The sequence below is a fragment of the Hyperolius riggenbachi genome, chromosome 1, assembly GCF_040937935.1.
Source record: "Hyperolius riggenbachi isolate aHypRig1 chromosome 1, aHypRig1.pri, whole genome shotgun sequence".
In the NCBI taxonomy this organism is placed as follows: domain Eukaryota; kingdom Metazoa; phylum Chordata; class Amphibia; order Anura; family Hyperoliidae; genus Hyperolius; species Hyperolius riggenbachi.
Window position 1 is genome coordinate 528,215,117 of NC_090646.1, and position 21,627 is coordinate 528,236,743.

A 21,627-nucleotide genomic window follows, 5' to 3' on the forward strand; every position below is an offset into this window, starting at 1 on the left:
CTTGTAAAATGAATTTCTTGTAGTAACACTAATAACATTGTCTATATCCAGGGCCGCTTTAAACAGCACGGTGGCCCCAGGGCAAAGGTAGCCCGCTCCCCCGAACACCATGGCAGCCAGCCCCCAGTATAGGCAGAGCGCTGCCCCCAGTATAGGTAGAGTCCTGCCCCTGTAAAGGTAGAGTGCTGACCCCAGTATAGGTAGCAAGGTGTCCCACTCACCTTGTCTCAGACTTGCAGATCAGCACGGTGACTGACAGACCTCCAGATCAGCTCAGGTCCCGAATCAGAGCAGCCACAGCAACCAGGCGCATCACCTCAAATGCAGGAAGTGACGTGTGATGTCACTTACGCATATGAAGTCTGCGGTACTATGCGCCGCTCTCTCTCCCTCTGACCCCGCGCTGATCTGCAGGTCTGTCATTCGCTGCACTGGGGCCTGTCAGTCACCACAGGTCTGAGGGGGCCGTGCATCCCAGAAGACCTGTAGTACCTCTGGGCACCAATGAAGAGAGCATTGTGTGGTATATAATTGCCGTGGTTAAGTGTATGTGAACAAGAGATATAACACATAGAAATCAGTACATGCACTATTTCATAACAGCCCATTCTATAATCTTAGATAATTAAGCAGGTGCATCCCTTGAAACAATTCTTCCAAACAACATGATTAGGTTTGTGTGCCCCCTACCCACTACAACATACCTAGACAGTGCCTTCTCCCAAATGGAATAATTCAGGAGCACAAACCTCATCGTTAGACAGCATGCCCACACACATAATATCGTCATACCTCTAGCAGTTCCCATAAGACAGTGGGAGAGCCATAGTTTACTTACAGGTGACAGATTTGCAGTTACAAAGGAGTGTCTGCCTCACCCTGGCACTACACTCATTGATTTAAAAAACAAACAAGCTTTGGTTATCCATACCCATATTCCATATTTTCATCTTATTTAGAAGACAAAATATTATTACACAGTGCAGTATATAAAGTAAGTAAGGTGGTTTGTATATTGCAGTCAAGAGGGAGGGGGGGCAACTTAAACAGCACAGATGAAAACAAACCTCAAATCCGCTACCCCATTCACTCTGAGCCGTCTAGGCTTGAAATCGGCCTCCTAAACCATAAGCTTGTACCAAGTTTATGGATCTGCTTGCACTGTACTAGATACAAATAAACCAGAGTCTCTATGGCTGAGTTTTGCTTTAACCTTAAAACTTTACCCAAATCTTGAAAGACTTCAGAAGATGAGACGGGTTAAAATAGACCAAAGAAACAACAGCTGGCAGCTCTAGCCTGTAGGCTGCTGAAATGTGCCAAAAATATGTTCAGCAGAAGTTGACCCTGCTATTCACTGGCCTTTATTACAGGGAAAGTTATGCAACCCCTCCCACAATGTGAGGTGCTACACCACTGGCATGGTGCACGGCATCCAGAAGGGAGAAGATGGAGTCAGAAGAGCCTGCCTTGCTATGACATGAGCACATACCCCCCCCTTTATAAACTTTAATTAGTCAGTATGTTGGGGATAGTAAGGTGCAGAGGAGGATGGCGTGGAGATCAGAAGTTGGGAGTGGGACCAACAAGCCCTGTTTTAATTATAAAACATTTGAATGACATGACTTTCCCACAAGATAATCATGGCATAAACCCTGCACCAGAAAATGCAGACAGCATTCTCCCCTTATTAAAATAGGGTCTAAGTATTGAAAAAGGTTTTCAGGACTACCAAGTACAGACTCTAGATGAAACAAATTATAACCAATTATAACCACTTGTAACCATTCTTTTGTAATCATTACATGTACTTCAGAGGAAACCTTCAGTAAGAAAAACTTAATGGAAATAAACATATTCCCATGTTGGGCACTGACTGCACTTCAGCTGGATCAGTTACCTGATCAGCGTCAGTATATGGTTGGTTATCCCCCAATTCAAGCTCCGTGCAAATCAGACCAACAGCCTGGTTGCATGGAGCATGACCTGGATGCAGTGACTGGCTCCACATCCCCCGTGACATCACACCTTGCCTTTCTTCCCCTATCTAGCAGGGCCAGGCTGGTGAGAAGATAGTCAGGGCATGACAAACGTGTGGTTAGAGCAAGCCTCTGCATCCAGGCCATTTAATCAGTCTGCTTAACAAATTTGCACAGAAAACACATGGAGGAACACCCTGCTATACTAATGCAGATCAGATAACAGCACTGACTAAAGCTGGCCATACACTGGCCCGATTTGCTGCCGTTTTGACAGCAGATTCGATCACTGGGATCGAATCTGCTGCCAATCGTTCGGGCTAAACGCACCCGCCGATCCGATTTCCCCCCGAAATCGGATCGGTCCGTCGATCGCGCCGTGCGGGAAATTACCGTCGATCGCCCGCGGGTAGGGAGCGCGTCGCTAGCGGCGGCCGATCCGATGCAGGTATACATTACCTGACGCTGGCTCCCGGGCATCTTCTCCGCGCTGCACCGCTCTGTTCCTGCTCCATCCCGGCGTACATTAACTTCCTGTGTCACACCAGTGACCAGGAAGTTCAACTAGAAGGCGCTCTATTTGAACTTCCAGGATGCTGGGATGCGTGCAGCGCGGAGAAGAGGACCCGGAACCAGCTTCAGGTAATGTATACGGGTGGGGGGGGGGAAAGACAGGCGGCAGGAGCAGCTCAACAGATTGTGATCGGTTTCACAATCTGTTTGCAGTAAAGGCAGCCATACGATCCCTCTCTGATCAGATTCGATCAGATAGGGATCTGTCAGTTGGTCAATCTAATGGCAAATCGAGCAGTGTCTGGCCACCTTAATGCTACGTAAACACTTGCGATAACGATCATTTGCAAGGAAAGATAGTTACCAGACGAACAATATTGGAACAATTGGAATGCAACGATGGGATGCAGCGATCATCATACACATTTTAACAATCGTTCTCACAGAAAAGAACAATCAGAGGGAAATGTTGCGTACATATTTATATATTAAAAAAAAAACAAAAAAAAAAAAACACACCAACATGGAGTTACAATAGATTAAAATATATGATAGTTAACTAGAAAACAAAGTTTATTTGAAATTTGTAATGTAAATCTTTACGGGCCTCGCTACACAGGAAGTACGGAAGCTGGGCAGAATCCAAAGCAGACGCACTGGCCCTTGTAACGATCGTTCTCCGCAGATAACTGTACACACTATAGTTTTGTAACGATTGTCGCTCGATATGACCCGTCCTGTTGGATTTTCTCATCATGCCGATATCGTTCGTTCATCGTCGTACTTAATGATCGTTTGGTACAGTTGTCTACCCGATTGTCGGCAGACCGATCGTTAAGCTGCTGTTTCAAACGACCATAGTTGCAAATGTGTACATACCATAAGTATAGTTAATTCCTGCCATGGGGATAGGTGACCCTGGATGCCGCATGCGGCTTCTGGGGCCGGCTGAAACAACAGTAAATCGGGATTTGGAATGCCGCATTTGCGCAGTCGCCGTTTATCGTGCAATACTAAATGCTCCCATTCACTTGAATGGGAGCGTTTAGCCGACGAGTCACAAGCGCTTGGCGGTAAACACCACCAAGCGTCTGTGTGAACCAGCCCTAAATGGTTCATTTTAACCTTTACATGCATCCACAAAAGCTAAAACATGGTAAATCCACACAACTGCAGGGGAAAACTAATATGTCTATAACTTTTAGAAGCAGAGTCGGTACAAGGTCCTCCAGCACCCAAGACTGAAACACCAAAGTGCGCCCCCTATCCCTCAAACCCCAGCATCATACACTGATTGCAATTAAAGTAAGGGGCGCCATAGGCCATAGGCTCCCCCCCCCCCCCCCCCACACACACACAAACCTTAATCTTTAGTTATCTGGCTTGAAGTCACTGCCATGTACTCCCTTTTCTTATTTCTCTTTGCTTCAAACACAATAGGGGAATGATTGCCAAGAGAGTTTTGCGCCCCTCTCCTACACTGCGCCCTGAGGCTAGAGCCTCTCTCACCTCTGGTTCAGAAGACATATAGGAAACAAAAACGTGCACAGCAAAGATTACACTTTCACAAAAGAGAAAATGGTCTACAACATGAATATTTTTGGCTTGGTCAGACTGTCAGTATCAACTGCCAAAACCAAAATTCAACCCCAAATATTTTGTTGAGATTACAACCTGCCACCTTTTAAAACAAAGCCACACAGTGTAAGCTTTAAACTTGAACAAACAGTAATGTAAGCTCCGCTTTGGAAGTGAGATGCATTTATAGAAATTTAAGATGCTTCTTACCGCCTGTGAGGCCATCATTTCATTTATGCTTTGCTCATACTGCTCAGCAAGAATGGCCAGTTTGCGTGTCTGCTCATCCTTCAGGGACTTGAGTATTGTCTTGTGCTCACACTTTGGGGATACCTCCAGCTGGTGATTCTTCAGGGCCTTGTACTGCTTGGTCTGCACTTTGCATGTGTCCTGAAACTGTTTCTTTATCTGCATTTCCATAACCTGTACCATCATAGATAGAACATTAATGATCACCATGTCATTGTTTTAAGTCTTTTCACTTCTCTTCTTTTAAACCTCTGTCATTCATCAAAGTGGGTTTGCAAACAAACACCCAGGACTGCTGCCCAATCTAGACATTTTTGTGCCAGCAAAAAACAACAGATGCCACTAAAAACAGAAGCGGATTTATCATGCACAGTGAAAAGGCAAAACTGGCGGAAATTGTCCAGAGCAACAACTCAGAATCAGTGTTTCATTAAAGTGTACCAGAGATGGTACACTGGCCATTATTGATACTTACCTGGGGCTTCTTCCAGCTCCATGAGCACCGGGGCTTTCATTGCTGTCCTCTGGTTCCCAGTTCTGATGCTATGACTCCTGGTAACCGGTCAGTCGCTGCCAGTCATTGCAGTCTGTGCATGTGTGGCTCAGCGTGCCCCCGCCGTTCTCCTGTCCTCTGGAGCAATCAGCGCCTGCGCAGTACTATTGCACAGGCGCAGAACACTCCAGGTGACAGGAGTACGATAAGGGGGCACTGCCGAGCCTGGCATGTGCAGAAAGCCGCGAATGCCCTGATTACCAGGAGTTATAGAGGCAGAACGTGGTACCAGAGGACGGTGAGCGAGGCCCCGGTGCTCATGGGGCAGGAGGAAGCCACAGGTAAGTATAAATAAAGGCTAGGAAACCATCACCACCACCGGAAATCAGAAGGTCGCAGCAGGGCTTAAATTATAGCAGTAGCAGGAACTGCTAAAGAGGCTTGTTTAAAGTATATCTGAGGTGAAAATAATAATAAAAAGAAGCATGTGGATTCTATAGAGGCTTCTCATGCCATCCTCAGGTCCCCTGTTGCCGCAGGCTCCCAAGGAATTCAGACAAGAGCTTGTTGAAAAAAAGATCGGGGCAGCGCTCCTCTTCAGGCATGGGCACAGCTGAAGTGCGCCTGACCGAGTACGGACGCACCTGCACAGTAGACCAGAGGCACTTGTGCACGAGTGGCTGTGCTTGTGCAGTTGTAGCAAAGCCACCATCATGCGTAAAGAGGAGTGTGGCCTGGTTACAGAAGGTCTAGGTGAGCGACGAGGAAGACACAGGAAGGTTCTACATGCCCCCCCTTATTTTTTGCTTTAATATGGATCTCAAATGTATGCTTCAAAGGATATACAATTTTGAAGGAACAGCTCATTATGTGAGCGATTCTGATTACATTCAATATGATGTTTATATGAATTTGCTTTTGTAATGTAAATGTGTCAGATGTCCTATTCTGCTGTTCATGGTAGTACTCTTACTTTACTTCAGTCCTAGCAGTGTAACTATACATCCATCCATCTGACATGACTTATTGCAAGTGTTCTATGATCCATCAGCACCAGGCTTCAACGCCTAAACTTGGCTATTTCATGTGATGCACCCATAAGATGTAATCCAGAGATCACATTACAAAACACAATGAGGTTTGGACAGGATAGTCACCTTGAGATTTTTGGGTTGCTGCCGGAGTTCCATTACATGTTTCCGGTGCAACTCCCTTTCCCTGCGCTTGTTGTATTCCAACTGGTTTTCCAGTTCAGTCTGGTGCTGCAGACGTATAAGGTCCATCCGAAGCTTTTGCAACATATGCAGCTGCCGGTACTCCAGCTCCCGAGTGGACTCGTCGTGCCGGATTAGCATGGCATGCTCCATTTCTTTCTGGGTTCTCTTTTTATTGAGCTCCTGTGGAAAAGGAAAAAGGTTCAATTCAAGAATCTCCCCATTCCTACAATCTGTGGCAAGTGGAGTTTGCAGACTTATGTATAGTGATGAAATTCCGTTTATGACACATTCAATCAACATGGAAAATCCATTTTTACATTGAAAATATAGGTGTCGGATAATGTTGTACCGACTCCACGGCTGTGCTTCAAAGCAATAGGTACCGCAAAAACACACATTTTTTTTAAACTCAGAATTCTAAATGAACTGAACATCCTGATACAACACAGACCCAATGCTTGAGTTCAATAGCTCATGCTTTAACCAGTTGAGGACCACAGGCTTACACCCCCCTAGTGACCAGGCAATTAAAAAAAAATTCAGGCCACTGCAGCTTTCAAGGGACTCCGAGCACCTCTCATGGGTATGCTTTTCAGCATACCCATGAACAATTGAGTGCGTCAGCACACTTACCAGCCACTTGTTTTATCCAAACTCCCCATGGCATTGCCGCTATAAAATGCACGGGGCCAGATGACTTCATACAAAGTCGTGCTATGACCCCTCTGGAGGAGTCTCTTGCAATGGCCATGCATGTAATTTCCTCTTCCTGCTTCCTTCACTTGTTCAGTGGCCATGCATGTCACTTCCTCTTCCTGCTTTATGTACTTCTCTAACAGACTTCACTAACAAACTCCTCTGGACAGGGGTGACCCCGAAGTTATAACTTAGCCAAGATGCGATTTTTAAATTGAAATCGAACGAAAACTATTAGTTGTAGCACAGTGATTCATGCATTTAATTAAAGAGGAGAGCACAAGCTACAGAGAGGTATGCATCTTTAAGTACTTTGCAGTACTGGTCAGAGCCCCTTTAACAGCTCACAACTTGGCACAAACTTAGCATCTGTGTATGGTGGCCTAATGAAGGGCATAAATAAAGCCCGAAATGAATGTGTGTCGTTGCCTAACCTAAATATTTTTTGCTCATCATGTCAAGCCAGACCATGATATTTAGTAACGTTTTTTTCCGACTATTTTTGAATTTTCTATTGTGCCAATAAAATTGTCAACTTTTTGTACTGCAAGATTGTGCTACAGTATTTTTCTTGAAAACTATAGTGCTCTCTAAAGAAGCAAGTGTCTAAGCTACTTACTGGCCATAATGATCTACCATATTTTAGCATACCAGAGAATTGCGTTAACTACTCTAGACCATAACAATGTAGCAACACAATTACTGAAAAATCTTTCAACTAAGTAGCGAAGGAGGTATTTTCTGAAACTCAAGCAGTGCTTTATTCATGCAGAGGTATTTATAACACAAACAATCACAAAACTTAACTAAGCTACTACAGCAACAATTTTATTCTTGAAAACTTCCAAACTGAAAAGGTATACTGGTTTATCGGATTATCAATGTACATATTAATCTCAGGAGTATCTAATCAACTTATTAAAATGAAGCCTACAGGGAAATATACAGCAATGCATTAGTATGAAAGTAGAATTATACCTCACGGATGTGCTGCTGCTCAACTTCATGCCTTTTGATCATTATCTTCCTTTTGAAGAGTCGGCAGTTTTTCTCATAATACAGTCTCTGTTGGCTAAGGAGTTGAGCTTCTTCCTCAGCCTGAGTGTGCTGGAGGTTCTCTTTATGCTTTGATATGCGTTCCTGTTTCTCTTTCTTAGGCGTACTATGGTCCTCGTTCATTTCCTGGGTGCACAAAACCACCAGTAAGGGGTGACATTTTAAATTCTACATTAACAATTCTCTGGGTAAGGGAACATGGAAATATATAATGCCCGATCCAATTCACTTTTACTACTAAGTTTTCTCTTAGGTGAGATTTTCACATCTTATCAAAAATGCCATTTAAAGTGGACCTGAACAAAAAAAAGACAAAAAGGAAAAGAGGAACGCACCCTGTATGTATTTAGAGAGTTTAGCCTGTCTAATTCTTCCTTATCTAAGTGTAATTTCTTCCAAATCACAAGTGTAATTTGGTCTTTACAGCTGTGTCTGCTCTGGAATCTCCTCTGCCATGGCAGAACTGCTAAGTTATAAAAAACAGGATGTTAACATTCGGTCTGCTTCCATGAAAGCAGGAAGTTGACACACAACAGATTTGTATCAGCTATAACAAATAAATGTTTTTATTTAAAGGTTATTCTGCTGTTGTGTATATTTTAGAACAGAGAGGAAGTTCTCAGTTCAGGTCCGCTTTAAGCCACCAGCAAGCAAGGGAATACAAATTTTGACAGTTCTTTCCCCTTTCTTTTTGGTCCTTTTAATTGTAAAGTGCTGAAAAGTTATTTTAAATAGAGATGAAAAATTATCTTCTAGGAGAAAACTCAAGAGAAAAAGTGAATTGGAAGGGCCCATAGGGTTTTTTTTGTTTTTTTTAATATGATGCACTTTAAGGTGGAAACCAGTGATATTTAAAGAGACACTGAAGCGAAAAAAAATTATGATATTATGATTTGTATGAGTAGCACAGCTAAGAAATAAAACATTAAGATCAGATACATCAGTGTAATTGTTTCCAGTACAGGAAGAGTTAAGAAACTCCAGTTATCTCTATGCAAAAAAGCCATTAATCTCTACGACTTTCAAAGTCGTGGAGAGGGCTGTCTTCTGACTTTTATTAGCTCAACTGTAAGTGAACAGTTTTCTTTTTATCTGCTAGAGGAGAGGTCATTAGTTCACAGACTGCTCTGGAAGAATCATTTTGAATGCTGAGTGTTGTGTAATCTGCACATATTAGAGAATGATGCAATGTTAGAAAACACACTATATACCTGAAAATTAAAATATGAGAATATTTTCTTTGCTGCTAATCTTCTAGTAATTATTCATAGTACACAACCAATTCATTATATCATATTTTTTTCCGCTTCAGTGTCTCTTTAAGGCTGGACAAATCCAAGGACCCAGGTCACCAAGACTCCTTCAAAAATGAAGCTGGCTCCTTACTTATTTTTTCAGTATAGTGCATTTACATTCGATCGGGCTCATGGTCTCTACATAGAACAGGACTTTACTTTTATTACTACCCGGTCTTTCTTCAGCCTTGCTGTATAGTCCACCCACTTCTTGGCATATTACCTTTTAAGCTACATACACACGGGGGACAATTGTCCCCCGTTGCATGGCTACAAGGGACCAGGGAGCGATAGCCCCCTGGCGGCGACAGCTATCCACACGTCTCGCCAGAAAGGCAGAGACGCGGCAGAAGCTGTCTGTGAATGGAGCATCCCCCGGCCGGATGCTCCATTCACTTGCATTGTGTTTCCTGTCGCTAGTCCGCATACACACGCGGACTAGCGACAGTTGCGGCGACAGCTGTAACCGGCGATTGAACATGCCAATCGCCTGGCGACAGCTCCGGCGGGCAACGGTTCAGGGTGCGTGCGTCATACACACGGGCGACCTGTCGCCGCAACACGCGCGTGCCACGTGGTTGCGGCCCGTACCCCGTGTGTATGAGCCATTACTCTCACCACCATCCAGTCATTTCAGATTGCATACATAAGTACAGTCCTGCTGCTGCTGCTACTGTAGGGTTATATCGCACAAAGACTACTAGATCTATAGCTCAGTTACTGCCATCGTTACTCTGAGTTGTGTTGCTACTGTTGCATTAGCAGCAGCTTGTAGCAACAAGTCTGTGAAACTCCAACTGCTGCTACAGCAAGAGATTCTAGCTGGCTACAATACAAGTCTATGCAGCTACAAGCTACTACCAGTGTAATATAGTTGTAGCAAGAGAGTATTGTACCAGGTTAGCCATCAGTAAAAACCTCCTGCTTATCGATGTAGCAACTACACTGAATAACAGAAGCAGTAACTAAAGAGCAGATTTAAGGTTCATTCATGTCGACACATCTCTGGCTGGATTAAATAGCCAGGAAAGTGCTTGGAATGGTTACTAATTAACATCTATGGTAGCAGACAGTTCATAATGGTGTTTGCTCACTTTGTTCACTCAGTATACCATTTATACAGTGGTATAAAGCAGTGTATTTGGGTAATAGAAACTTTGCATTTGAATAATTAGGGGTCACCATTGGTGACAACTGCATGTCAGAATGACTGCAACCTCTTCCTACAGCTGCACACTTAATCAATGGACAGTGAGAACATTCAAATATGGATTTCATTTTATGTGCCTATGCCCAGCAATCTCCAGGGCTGTGCTGCAACTAACTGGATAACTATCAGTGTTTTCAATACAGGACTACCAGGAATAGCCAAAGGTGGTGAAAGAAGCCTCAGGTAAATAAAGGAGGGATCACACTTGACTCTGGGGGAATCGCAGAGGATTCTCTGCAATCTTTTTTTTGTTGTTTTTTTACACAATTTTGCATTTTGCAGCGCATTTTAACTTGCATTTTTTTTTACTTACAGTAGCCACTGATTTCAGTGACCAACTCATGCATTATGCGTTTTTTGTATGCGGCAAACCGCTGTGGATTTGCTGAAGTGTGACCCCTTCCCCCCCCCCCTCATCATCGTCTCAGGTCCACTTTAATTAAGATGCAGAAGAAGAATCGCACACCACTTGGGAGGTGCAGGACCAGAGCAGTGATCCACATAAATCCAGGAGATCTGCACACTCCCTGTAGACCAAGTCCACTTTTATTCAAAGATCGTGACACAATTTCATTCCATAGACCAATGATTCGTTTTGGGGCCCCGTGGGGTCCCCTTTGTCAAGGTAACAATACAGAATGGTGTGAATCTGCCAACTTGACAAAGAGGACACCATGGGGCCCCGAAATGAATCGTTGGTCTATGGAACGGAATTGTGTCACAATCTTTGAATAAAAGTGGACTTGGTTTACAGTGAGTCTCCACTTTAATTAAGGGTTAGGACAAGACACAGAACATTTATATCGCCCTTTTCTCCTAGCCGCCTCAAAGCCCCAGAGCTGCAGCCGCTGCTGGCTAAAGTAATTACAGTACTGTAATTCTTACTCATGTTATAATAAAACGTTCAGGTATTACAGTAGACAAGACAGGTATATTAGGATCCAATATTTTAAAATTTCTAACAATGTCATAGTACATGTCTCTATCCATCTGTATTCTAAACAAAAAAGGTTGATACATGGCGTTGTGTCAACCTTTAGATGTTCCTCATCTGGAGAGGAGATTCATCAGGAAGGGTTTTGTAGGAATCATCATAATATTAGCATCAAATTAGAATTCAACTTTACCAAACATTTAAAAGGCGGTACAATTTTGGATATTAGGATTGCTGAGGCCCAAATTCTTAAAAAAAGAGGATGTTTATCTCAGTCGTGGGAAGCCTCAGGGTGGTCTAGAGCAGAGTTCCTCAACCCTATCCTCAAGGAACACCAACAGTACATTTTGCAGAAAACCACTAACATGCACAGGTGAGGTAATAAGTGTCTCAGCAGAGCTGATGAACTACCTCTGTGGATGTCCACAAAACATGCATTGTTGTTGGGTCTTGAGGACAGGGTTGGGGAACACTGGTCTAGATGCTCCCCGAATCCTACTACAGCCCACCAATCCAGGCCAGAAGCCCTCTATACCCATTTTGGCTCAGCAGTTTCATGGATAAGCACACACACTGGGCATGTGCAGGTAGGGTCCACGCATGCCCAACAGAACAAAGAGTTTGGAGGCATGGAGGGAAAAAAAAAAAGCTGTGCACAAACAGCTTTGTTCTACTGGGCATACACGGACCTTACTCACATATGCCCTGTCTGAATGCACTTGTCCACGGCTGGGAGCACAGCCAAAAGATGAAGAGGGACCCTGACCTAGAACAGTAGACAGAAATTTTAATTAACCAAAGACAACCTGATAATCAAATCTTGTGGATATGAAAGGGTATGGTATGTATGGTTACATTATTTAGGGCAGACTGCCATGAGGTGAAAACCTAGGTATGTATACAACATTAGTAGAAGCTACAAAGACCATAGATTCTTAGTTTCTCATTGTTTTCTTAACCCTTTAAGGAGGAAAAATGGAGGGTTTGAAATGTTATGCTTTGAAGCACGTTTGAGAGAGCAAAAGTTGGGGGAGAGTTCCTTGAGAAAGATCTGGCGGTTCTTCATGTAGTGCACTCTAGACTCTGGAGTGCTCTATATTAAAACTAATATTGTTTTATCAAGGGTTGATTTTTTAAAAAATTAAATATTTTTGCCGTACTGTATTTGTTGGCTCTATATTTGGACTATATTTGTATGCGTCTCTTCACATTTTCCAGCCTATTTTATTTGGCTTTTGTGTTCTATCATGACTTCATGCAATTTAGATTTTATACCATCAGTAAACCCCCATTAAGTGTTTTTTGAACGTTGAATAGAGAGAGTAGGAGACTGATAGTAGAGGGTTTATAAAGCTATGGGTCTAATATGGTCAAAGGTTTTTGTGTTTTTGATTTTAGTTTGTTTCTTCTTCAATTAAGTCAACAGTTACCACAGCAATGGTTGTAAGTTGGAACCCAAGTAGTGGGTGTCAGGAGATAAATTACTGTTCTGCTCAACTAGTGCAAATGGATAAAGGTAGGTTTATTCTTCTTACCCTCTTCATGGATGGAGGTGCCCTATGAGCTAGTTATTTACCAGAAGTGGAATCTGCACTTGTATCATTGAAAGGGTTGTAGCTCTATGGCTGTTTTCATTGTGACTTTGGTAATGAAGTGATAATGTGGTCATTACCCTATTTTGGGAAACCTGGTAATCTATTATTTTGATGGAAGTTTTGAATCAGGACGATGCTATTTGTTGGCCAATTTTAAGATTTTATTCACTACAAAAGGATGTAGAGTCTGAAGAAGGTTTGTTATAGAATGGTTTGCTCTTTGAATATTTTAAAAATCACAACCTGTATATAAATGTTATTGAGATGTCAAATTCAAATGGACAATAAAAAAAAGGTTGCATGGAGCAGGTTTGCTAATCCCTAAAATTTTGTTATTGACCAAAAATAAGACCTCATGGGAATTTCTAACATGCCCAACAATGTCTAACATGGAAGGATAGTAAATCCAGGATTAACTCAGACAAATTGGCTACACAGAGCAGATATATTAATTTAGGCTGGTAGAGAAGTTCATCAATTAAATTCAGACAGAACCAGACATGCTCAAAAAAGAAAAGAAAAGTCATCTGTTTGATCCTCTATCTACAGTTTTGAACAGCTGTATAAATTTGGTTTCCCACATCACTCTATCCTTCTGTGATTTGGAGTAACTCATAAGTACAGTAACCTGAAGGCTACGTAAGTTGTGTCCTTCAAAAATAGAGATGGGTCGGTACAGCCCTATCAGTTCACTCAATTCCGCTTCATCAGGCCAATCAAAAAGGAGCATACAGCGCGCCTCTGTCCCAGAGGCACTCAGCGTGGTTTTGATGCTGATAAGCTGTATGCTCCTTTTTGATTGGCCTGACGAAGCGGAATTGAGCCCGTGAAACGCGTTGCCTATTTTTACTGTGGCGTATAAATAAATTGTTTGACTGTTGATGCCACAGTCCTTCCTTTGTTTGCTTTGTCTGCATGGATGGGATAGGCCCACCACTGCCCCATCGGTTTTAAGCTCGTTTAAGTGACTTATTCTATTGGCGCCTGTGGAAAGCTTCTACATATGTTCATTCAAAGGTGCAAACATCTCCCTGGTTTTCCCACAGTAGCCTCCCTGGTGGTATGGACGAGCTGAGTTCGTACAGCAAAAACTTGCAAAAAGTGTTAATGACGAGCGGAGCTCGTCCATGCCGACAGGGAGATTTCTTGTTTCTCTGCCCCGCCGGCTGCATTTTTTTCTCATCAGAGGGATTCCCCAGGATGGCTGGATGTCGGACTGCATGCTGTGGGTAGCGATCTGTGCTACCCACAGCGTCCAGAACAAGCATCCAGCCACCCTAGGGAATCCCTGGGCAGCCAGCGGGGCAGGGAATGTGCGGGGTTCGCCCTTGTATGCGGAGGCTATGTGGGTGGGGGGATCCCCCTCTGTGCGGGCAGGGGGATCCCCCTTCAATGGTGGCTATTTGGGTGGCCTATCCCCCTTCTCCCCCCTCCCTCCTGATCCCCCCTCCCCCCATCTCAGCCCATTGAGTAATTAGGTGTACTCACCCGAGGGCTTTCTCCAGCGACGGGTGCGGCGTACACCCTCCTCCATCTCCAAAGTCTCGTTCTCCATACAGTTACATTACGAGACTTGGTGACGTCACCAAGTCTCGTAATGTACCTGTACGGAGAACGAGACTCCAAAGCTTTATGATCCAAATCAATTCCGGATAACCCCCCCCCCCCCCAAAGAAAAAAAAACACACACGCTTTGTACTTGGCTAAATAATTCAGATTCTGACGTTCCAATCTGCACGATTCTAATTCTATTTCGTCTTATTCAAGGAACTTCTTAAAATCAGCGGTTTTGGATTGGGTGGCTGTTGATATGACAAGAGGGGAAAGAGGGGATGTACAAAGTATTTCTTTCTCGGTCATCCTTATGTAAAATGGACGTACGTTTGTTTTCAATATTTATTTCCTCCAGATGGGGAGTAGGGGCCCTTCTCAGGGTGCTGCTTGAATTCCAGGTGGTCATTCAGAGGGCTATATGCTAATCAAGGTGGTTGTTTCTGTCACATCAAAACAGATCCAGTGGCAGCTTATAAAATCTAAAATGGCCACACTATAGCAGTTACATCCATAACCAATCAATTTGAATATGAATGTAATAGTTATGGATGTAACCGCTATGCAATAATATTAAAAAATTACACGACTACATTTCTATTGCGCACGCACAATACTTCTGCAGCCTGTCAAGTAGTACCAAAGACACAGCCATGTCCAGAAATTAAACAGTAAACAGTAGTGGAACAACAGGATGGACAAAGGACCAGGAAGGTTCTATGGCATCCAGAGCCTTCCCACTACATAGGTAAGTACCTAACCTAAGGGGAGGTCAACTTTAAACCCTCTTTAAAGTGAAAATACTGTATATACTCGAGTATAAGCCGAATTTTTGAGACCAAAAAGTGGCCCAAAAGTGGGGGTCTCGGCTTATACTCGAGTCATAAGCAGATTCCCCCCCTTCCTGTACCATCCACCACAACATAAAAGAACGCAGCTGCATATGCAAAGCGTTGGTGCTTCTATAATCAGTGTCTGCACTGTCTCCCGAGTGCTACTGACAAGCTGGTGGACACTAAACTTCTGCCTGCCAGAGCAGATTTCTAGCATACCCTTTTGTGGTGTGGTGTGGTGTGGTGTGGTTCCCCCCCCCCCCCGAGTGTCCCAGTATTCCCCAGCATTTGTATATACTTCTGTTCCTCTCGGATACCAGCCCATGCTGTGGTGATCGCGTACAGTAAAACTCCTGCCCACAGGACGAGACGTCCTAGCATACCACTGTGTGGTCCCCATACCCCGAGTGTCTGATCAACTGGCATATGTACAGTATGGTACTTGTAGTTCCATTTCTCCCGGTTACCGGCCCGTGCTGTGATGATCGCGTACATCGCATTCTCCCGCCCACCAGAGCAGACGTCCTAGCATACCTCAGTGTGGTCCCCTAACAAGCTGCAGAGGGAATTTCACAGCGCGGGTCGGTAACCTGGAGAGATGGAACCAACAAGTACCGTACTTTACATATGCGGAGGATAGGACACTTGGGGGACCACACAGAGGTGTGCTAGAACATCTGGTCCTGTGGGCGGGAGTTTTACTGTACCTGATCACCACAGCATGGGCCGGTAACCAGGAGAGATGGGACGACAAGTACTGTACTGTACATATGCGGTGGGATAGAACACTCAAAGGGGGGACCAGAAAGAGGTATGCTAGAACGTGTGGTCTGGCAGGCTGGAGTTTACTACATGCAATCACCACAGTGCAGGCCAGTAACCGGGAGCAACAGAAGCACAAGTACTGTACATACCGGTATGCTGGGGGATACTGGGACACTTGGTGGGTGGGGGGCACAAAGTGGTATGCTATAACTTCTGCTCTGGCAGGCAGGGGTTTACAGGACCACCAAACTTCACCAGTAGCATTCAAACAGTGCAGACACTCAGACACTAATATAGAGATAACTACTGGGCAACTAAAGTTTGTAACTATGACTGTATGTATGTGATTGCAATCACACAATGCTTTGTTATGCACCATGGGGCCACTGCATTTCTCACCCTCGGCTTATTCTTGGGTCAAGCATTTTTCCCAATTTTTTTTAGGTAAAAGTTTGGGGGTCGGCTTATACTCGAGTATGTACGGTAAACCTAATTAATAAAATTGCTTATTTTGTTTTACAATATTCATTTATAATGATTTAGTCGCTGTGCCCATTGTAAAATCTTTCCTCCCCATTTCTGCTCCCTGATTTACATTTTGATCACAGATGGCAAGATCTTTACTGCTGGCAGGTGCATCGTTGTGGAAAGTGTTTCCTCTGTATTCCAAAGCAAGTAGAAATATCTCAGCTCCCAGAATGCTCTGGGAGGAGAATTCTGCATAGCTAAACATCCTAGGTTGTTACATCACTGGGAGGGGGCAGGGCTACATACCAATATATGCATACTCTATTTTACGGCATATAAGATGCTCCGGTCTATAAGACACACCTAGGTTTAGAGGGCAAAAACCAGGGGAAAAATATATTAATTACAACAGAGAAAGAACATGTGTGCATCAACCAAAAATATATTAAACCTGGTACATCCATAATCCAGGAGCATCTTAAAGATGTTTTCTACCAATTACGGTGTCCTTTGCTCCCCCTGCTGTCCCGTGTCGTTCTCTGGTCCCATGTCCTCCTTAGTCATACTCCACCCACCCCCCCCAGCATGTCTCCTCTGCTCCCTGTGTATAAATACAATTAGCGGCAACGCGGCTCACCTAATCTGCTGTCCTAGCAGTGATCACAGAACTCTCCTCTCCTGCGTGACTCTTGCTAATTGTATTTACACAAGTGGAGCTAAAAAGACATGCAGGGGAGCTAGAGGACAACATTGGGGGGGCAAATACAGCGAGTAACCGACGTCGCAGCGGGTCACAGTTTCATATTGGCATATAAGGTGCAGGGGACTTTTTCTCCCCACTTTTGGAGAGAAAAATAATGTGTCTTATATGTCGAAACATACGGTAGATATAGGAAGTGTTTCTGATACTGAAGACTATAATTAATGTAAAACTGGGTATCCTGAATAATTTACTACATTCTAGTTTATGTTACTAAGGTGCTGCTAATGTAAGTTTGACTGTGGGATGGAAACTGACATTTCTGTGCAATGAAAGGTGGTTGTCCTTGCTTGGAGACAAAAATGTCTTCTATAAAGCAAAGGTAGAACATTGGTTTTTTGTGTCGACTTGTATAGATGGACTTTCCTTTGACTTCGGTCATAAAAAATTTGCATACCATGATGCAAACCGTGATGCAACTGCCACTCCCATCTGCTGCAAATAAATCTCTCATTCAAAATCAAAAGTAATTGTGGGTAAGAATTCATTTTTATCACTCCAGCAACTTGCCATGCAGGCAAGTTCAGACCTTGAAGGTATTTTAGGCAGACCATAATACCATCATATTGAGGGATGATGAGATACAGAGATGCCATATGCCATATTTTTTTTTAGTAGCAAGAACTGTTCCATCCTGCACTGAACTCAGCCATCATTTGGAGATGGGCCACTAACTTAACCTACTGGCAGCCACATGTCCTGTGCCCACTATTGGTGTGGAATCTCTGTACACCAACATGTCCCAAGATGATGGTGGTGTGGCCTGTATAAAATCTTTGAGGTTTGAACGTGCCTATATTGCAGTTGAGGAAATGATAAAATTAGTTCTTAATCACAATTATTTTGTTTTTGGACAATATCACTATATGCAGCAGATGGGAGAGGCGAAGGGTTCATGGTTTGTCCCACAGTAAACCAATGTTTTAAAGGCAAAAATCAAAGGTATATTTTAGTGCATGTCACACAAAACCCATTGTCAGTTGTGGAAATGATAAAATTCATTCTTACGCAGAATTATTTTAATTTTGGACAAGATCGCTATATGCAGCAGATGGGAGTGGCAAAGGGTTCATTGTCTGCACCACAGCAAGACAAACTTTTCAAGGCAAAAATCAAAGGAATATTTTAGTACAAGTCACACAAAACCCATGACATTTTTAGAGGACACTTTGATCATTTGGTGTGTAACCAAGGACAACCTTCCCAATTTCACAGAAATGTCAATTGATTCCATCCCTTTAAAATCTGGGGTGTCAAATGTGGGCCAACCTCAACCACTTAAGTACCAGTGGTCTCTGCCCCCTTAACAACCAGAGACTGCTGCTACCAGAAACCGCTGGATACAGACAAATCGCTGCACATACCCGTCACAACTGCTGTCCACACCGCACACCTGTGACCTCTGGCCACCAACTCTGCCGTCTCTTATGACAGCAGAGCTGTGTGAGCCGGTCAGGAGCTGCTTTCATTGGCTCCGAACCGTGTCATCAATGTAAGCCAATGGGAGTTTCTTACATTTATGAAAGGATTAGGAGCCAATGAAATAGTCTCCAGACCTGCTCACAGGGCTCTGCCGCCAAAGACGGCAGGACGAGTTAACTGCGGTGGGGAGACAGCGATGCTATTAGCGAGAACGTGTGGCGGGTTGAAATGGCAGGTATTAGGAGATCAAAACAGGGTATAGATTTCAATCACCGTCGTCCGTAAGTGTAAAATGGCCACCTTATGTCTAACGTCCACCCTCCCTCCCCTATATACAGTGGGTTGCAAAAGTATTCGGCCCCCTTGAAGTTTTCCACATTTTGTCACATTACTGCCACAAACATGAATCAATTTTATTGGAATTCCACATGAAAGACCAACACAAAGTGGTGTACACGTGAGAAGTGGAACAAAAATCATACAGGATTCCAAACATTTTTTACAAATAAATAACTGCAAAGTGGTGTGTGCATAATTATTCAGCCCCCTTTGATCTGAGTGCAGTCAGTTGCCTATAGACATTGCCTGATGAGTGCTAATGACTAAATAGAGTGCACCTGTGTGTAATCTAATGTCAGTACAAATACAGCTGCTCTGTGAGGGCCTCAGAGGTTGTCTAAGAGAATAGTGGGAGCAACAACACCATGAAGTCCAAAGAACACACAAGACAGGTCAGGGATCAAGTTATTGAGAAATTTAAAAGCAGGCTCAAGGTGGCCACACGCCATACAATTTTTTAAATATCTGTTCAATTTAAGAATTGCAATCAATTTTTCTGACTGATTGTAACATTTTGAAAATATGACCAATGTACCACACATGTATGTTCTATTTTTCCCCCAATTATGATAAAAATGATTGGAAACTGACAAAATTGCTAGGGAGTGTATATTAATAAATTGACAATACAACACACACCATACAATCTTTAGAAAGATTGAAGAAAAATATCTGGCATTCCGGATCGATTAATATCGAAGAAAAAACGGGAAATACGATCGGATTTTTCAGTCGAATGAAAAAAAAAGTGATTTTTTTCGGGAGATCCGATCGTTTTTATTGAATTACTGTAAAATTGGATCATTTTATTGTATCGTGTGTGGCCACCTTTAGGCTACAAAAAGATTTCCAAGGCCTTGAACATCCCAAGGAGCACTGTTCAAGCGATCATTCAGAAATGGAAGGAGTATGGCACAACTGTAAACCTACCAAGACAAGGCCATCCACCTAAACTCACAGGCCGAACAAGGAGAGCGCTGATCAGAAATGCAGTCAAGAGGCCCATGGTGACTCTGGACGAGCTGCAGAGATCTACAGCTCAGGTGGGAGACTCTGTCCATAGGACAACTATTAGTCATGCACTGTACAAAGTTGTCCTTTATGGAAGAGTGGCAAGAAGAAAGGCATTGTTAACATAAAGCATAAGAAGTCCCGTTTGCAGTTTGCCACAAGCCATGTGGGGGACACAGCAACCATGTGGAAGAAGGTGCTCTGGTCAGATGAGACCAAAATGGAACTTTTTGGCCAAAATGCAAAACGCTATGTGTCACAGAAAACTAACACTGCGCATCACTCTGAACACACCATGCCCACCGTCAAATATGGTGGTGGCAGCATCATGCTCGGGGGGTGCATCTCTTTAGCAGGGACAGGGAAGCTGGTCAGAGATGATGGGGAGATGGATGGAGCCAAATACAGGGCAAACTTGGAAGAAAACCTCTTGGAGACTGCAAAAGACTTGAGACTGGGGCGGAGGTTCACCTTCCATCAGGACAATGACCCTAAACATAAAGCCAGGGCAACAATGGAATGGTTTAAAACAAAACATATCTATGTGTTAGAATGGCCCAGTCAAAGTCCAGATCTAATTCCAATTGAGAATCTGTGGCAAGATCAGAAAACTGCTGTTCACAAACGCTGTCCATCTAATCTGACTGAGCTGGAGCTGTTTTGCAAAGAAGAATGGGCAAGGATTTCAGTCTCTAGATGTGCAAAGCTGGTAGAGACATACCCTAAAAGACTGGCAGCCGTAATTGCAGCAAAAGGTGGTTCTACAAAGTATTGACTCAGGGGGCCATATAATTACGCACACCCCACTTTGCAGTTATTTGTAAAAAATGTTTGGAATGATGTATGATTTTCGATCCACTTCTCACGTGTACACCACTTTGTATTAGTCTCATGTGGAATTCCAATAAAATTGATGCATGTTTTGTGGCAGTAATGTGATAAAATGTGGAAAACTTCAAGGGGGCCGAATACTTTTACAACCCACTGTAGTTCCTTGGTGTCAAGTTGCCCTCCCCCTTTATACAGTTCCCTTGTGTTTAATGCCTCCCCCTTCTCTAATACAGCTCCCTGGTATCTAGTGGTCCCCCCTCCATCTCCTATACAGTTCCCTGTGTCATGTGCTTTCCTCCTCTCCCCCATATGGCTTCCCTGGTGATTTAGGGCTTTTTCTCCAATATAGCTTCCCTGCTGGTCTAATACAAATTGAGGAAGCCACTTGGGGGCCAAATTTGATTGCTTTGCAGGCCAGATTTGGCCCGTGGGCTGGAGTTTGCCATCTAAGCTCTGAATGTAAGCTACTCTCCCACAGATTTTTTATTTTTCTGGATACCAAGATATTGACCCACACAATTCAGGAATGACAGTTTCCATCATATGCACAAAAATCCCATAATAACAGCCAAGCTATAAGCAGCTATACTGCTACCCACCCTGTTCTGATGTGACATATAGGAACAATCACCTGGAGTACCTTAAGGCTCTTTCACAGTGCGACGTTAAAGTCGCACGTTACACCAACAAGTAACGCAGATATCACAACAATGAAAAATCATTGGGCTGTTCACAGTGCAGACGTCGGTGTCTAACGCTGCACGTTAAATGAAAGTGCTGCATGCTATGTGTTATACACGTTTTTAGCTGCGTTAGACTGTTTGCACATTTT

The 21,627-nt window shown here is 43.5% G+C and overlaps 1 pseudogene; it reads right to left on the reverse strand.

The window, feature by feature from the left end:
• The window catches only part of LOC137534598 (serine/threonine-protein kinase TAO3-like), a 288,974-nt pseudogene that overhangs the window by 8,869 nt on the left and 258,478 nt on the right, over window positions 1–21,627 (reverse strand).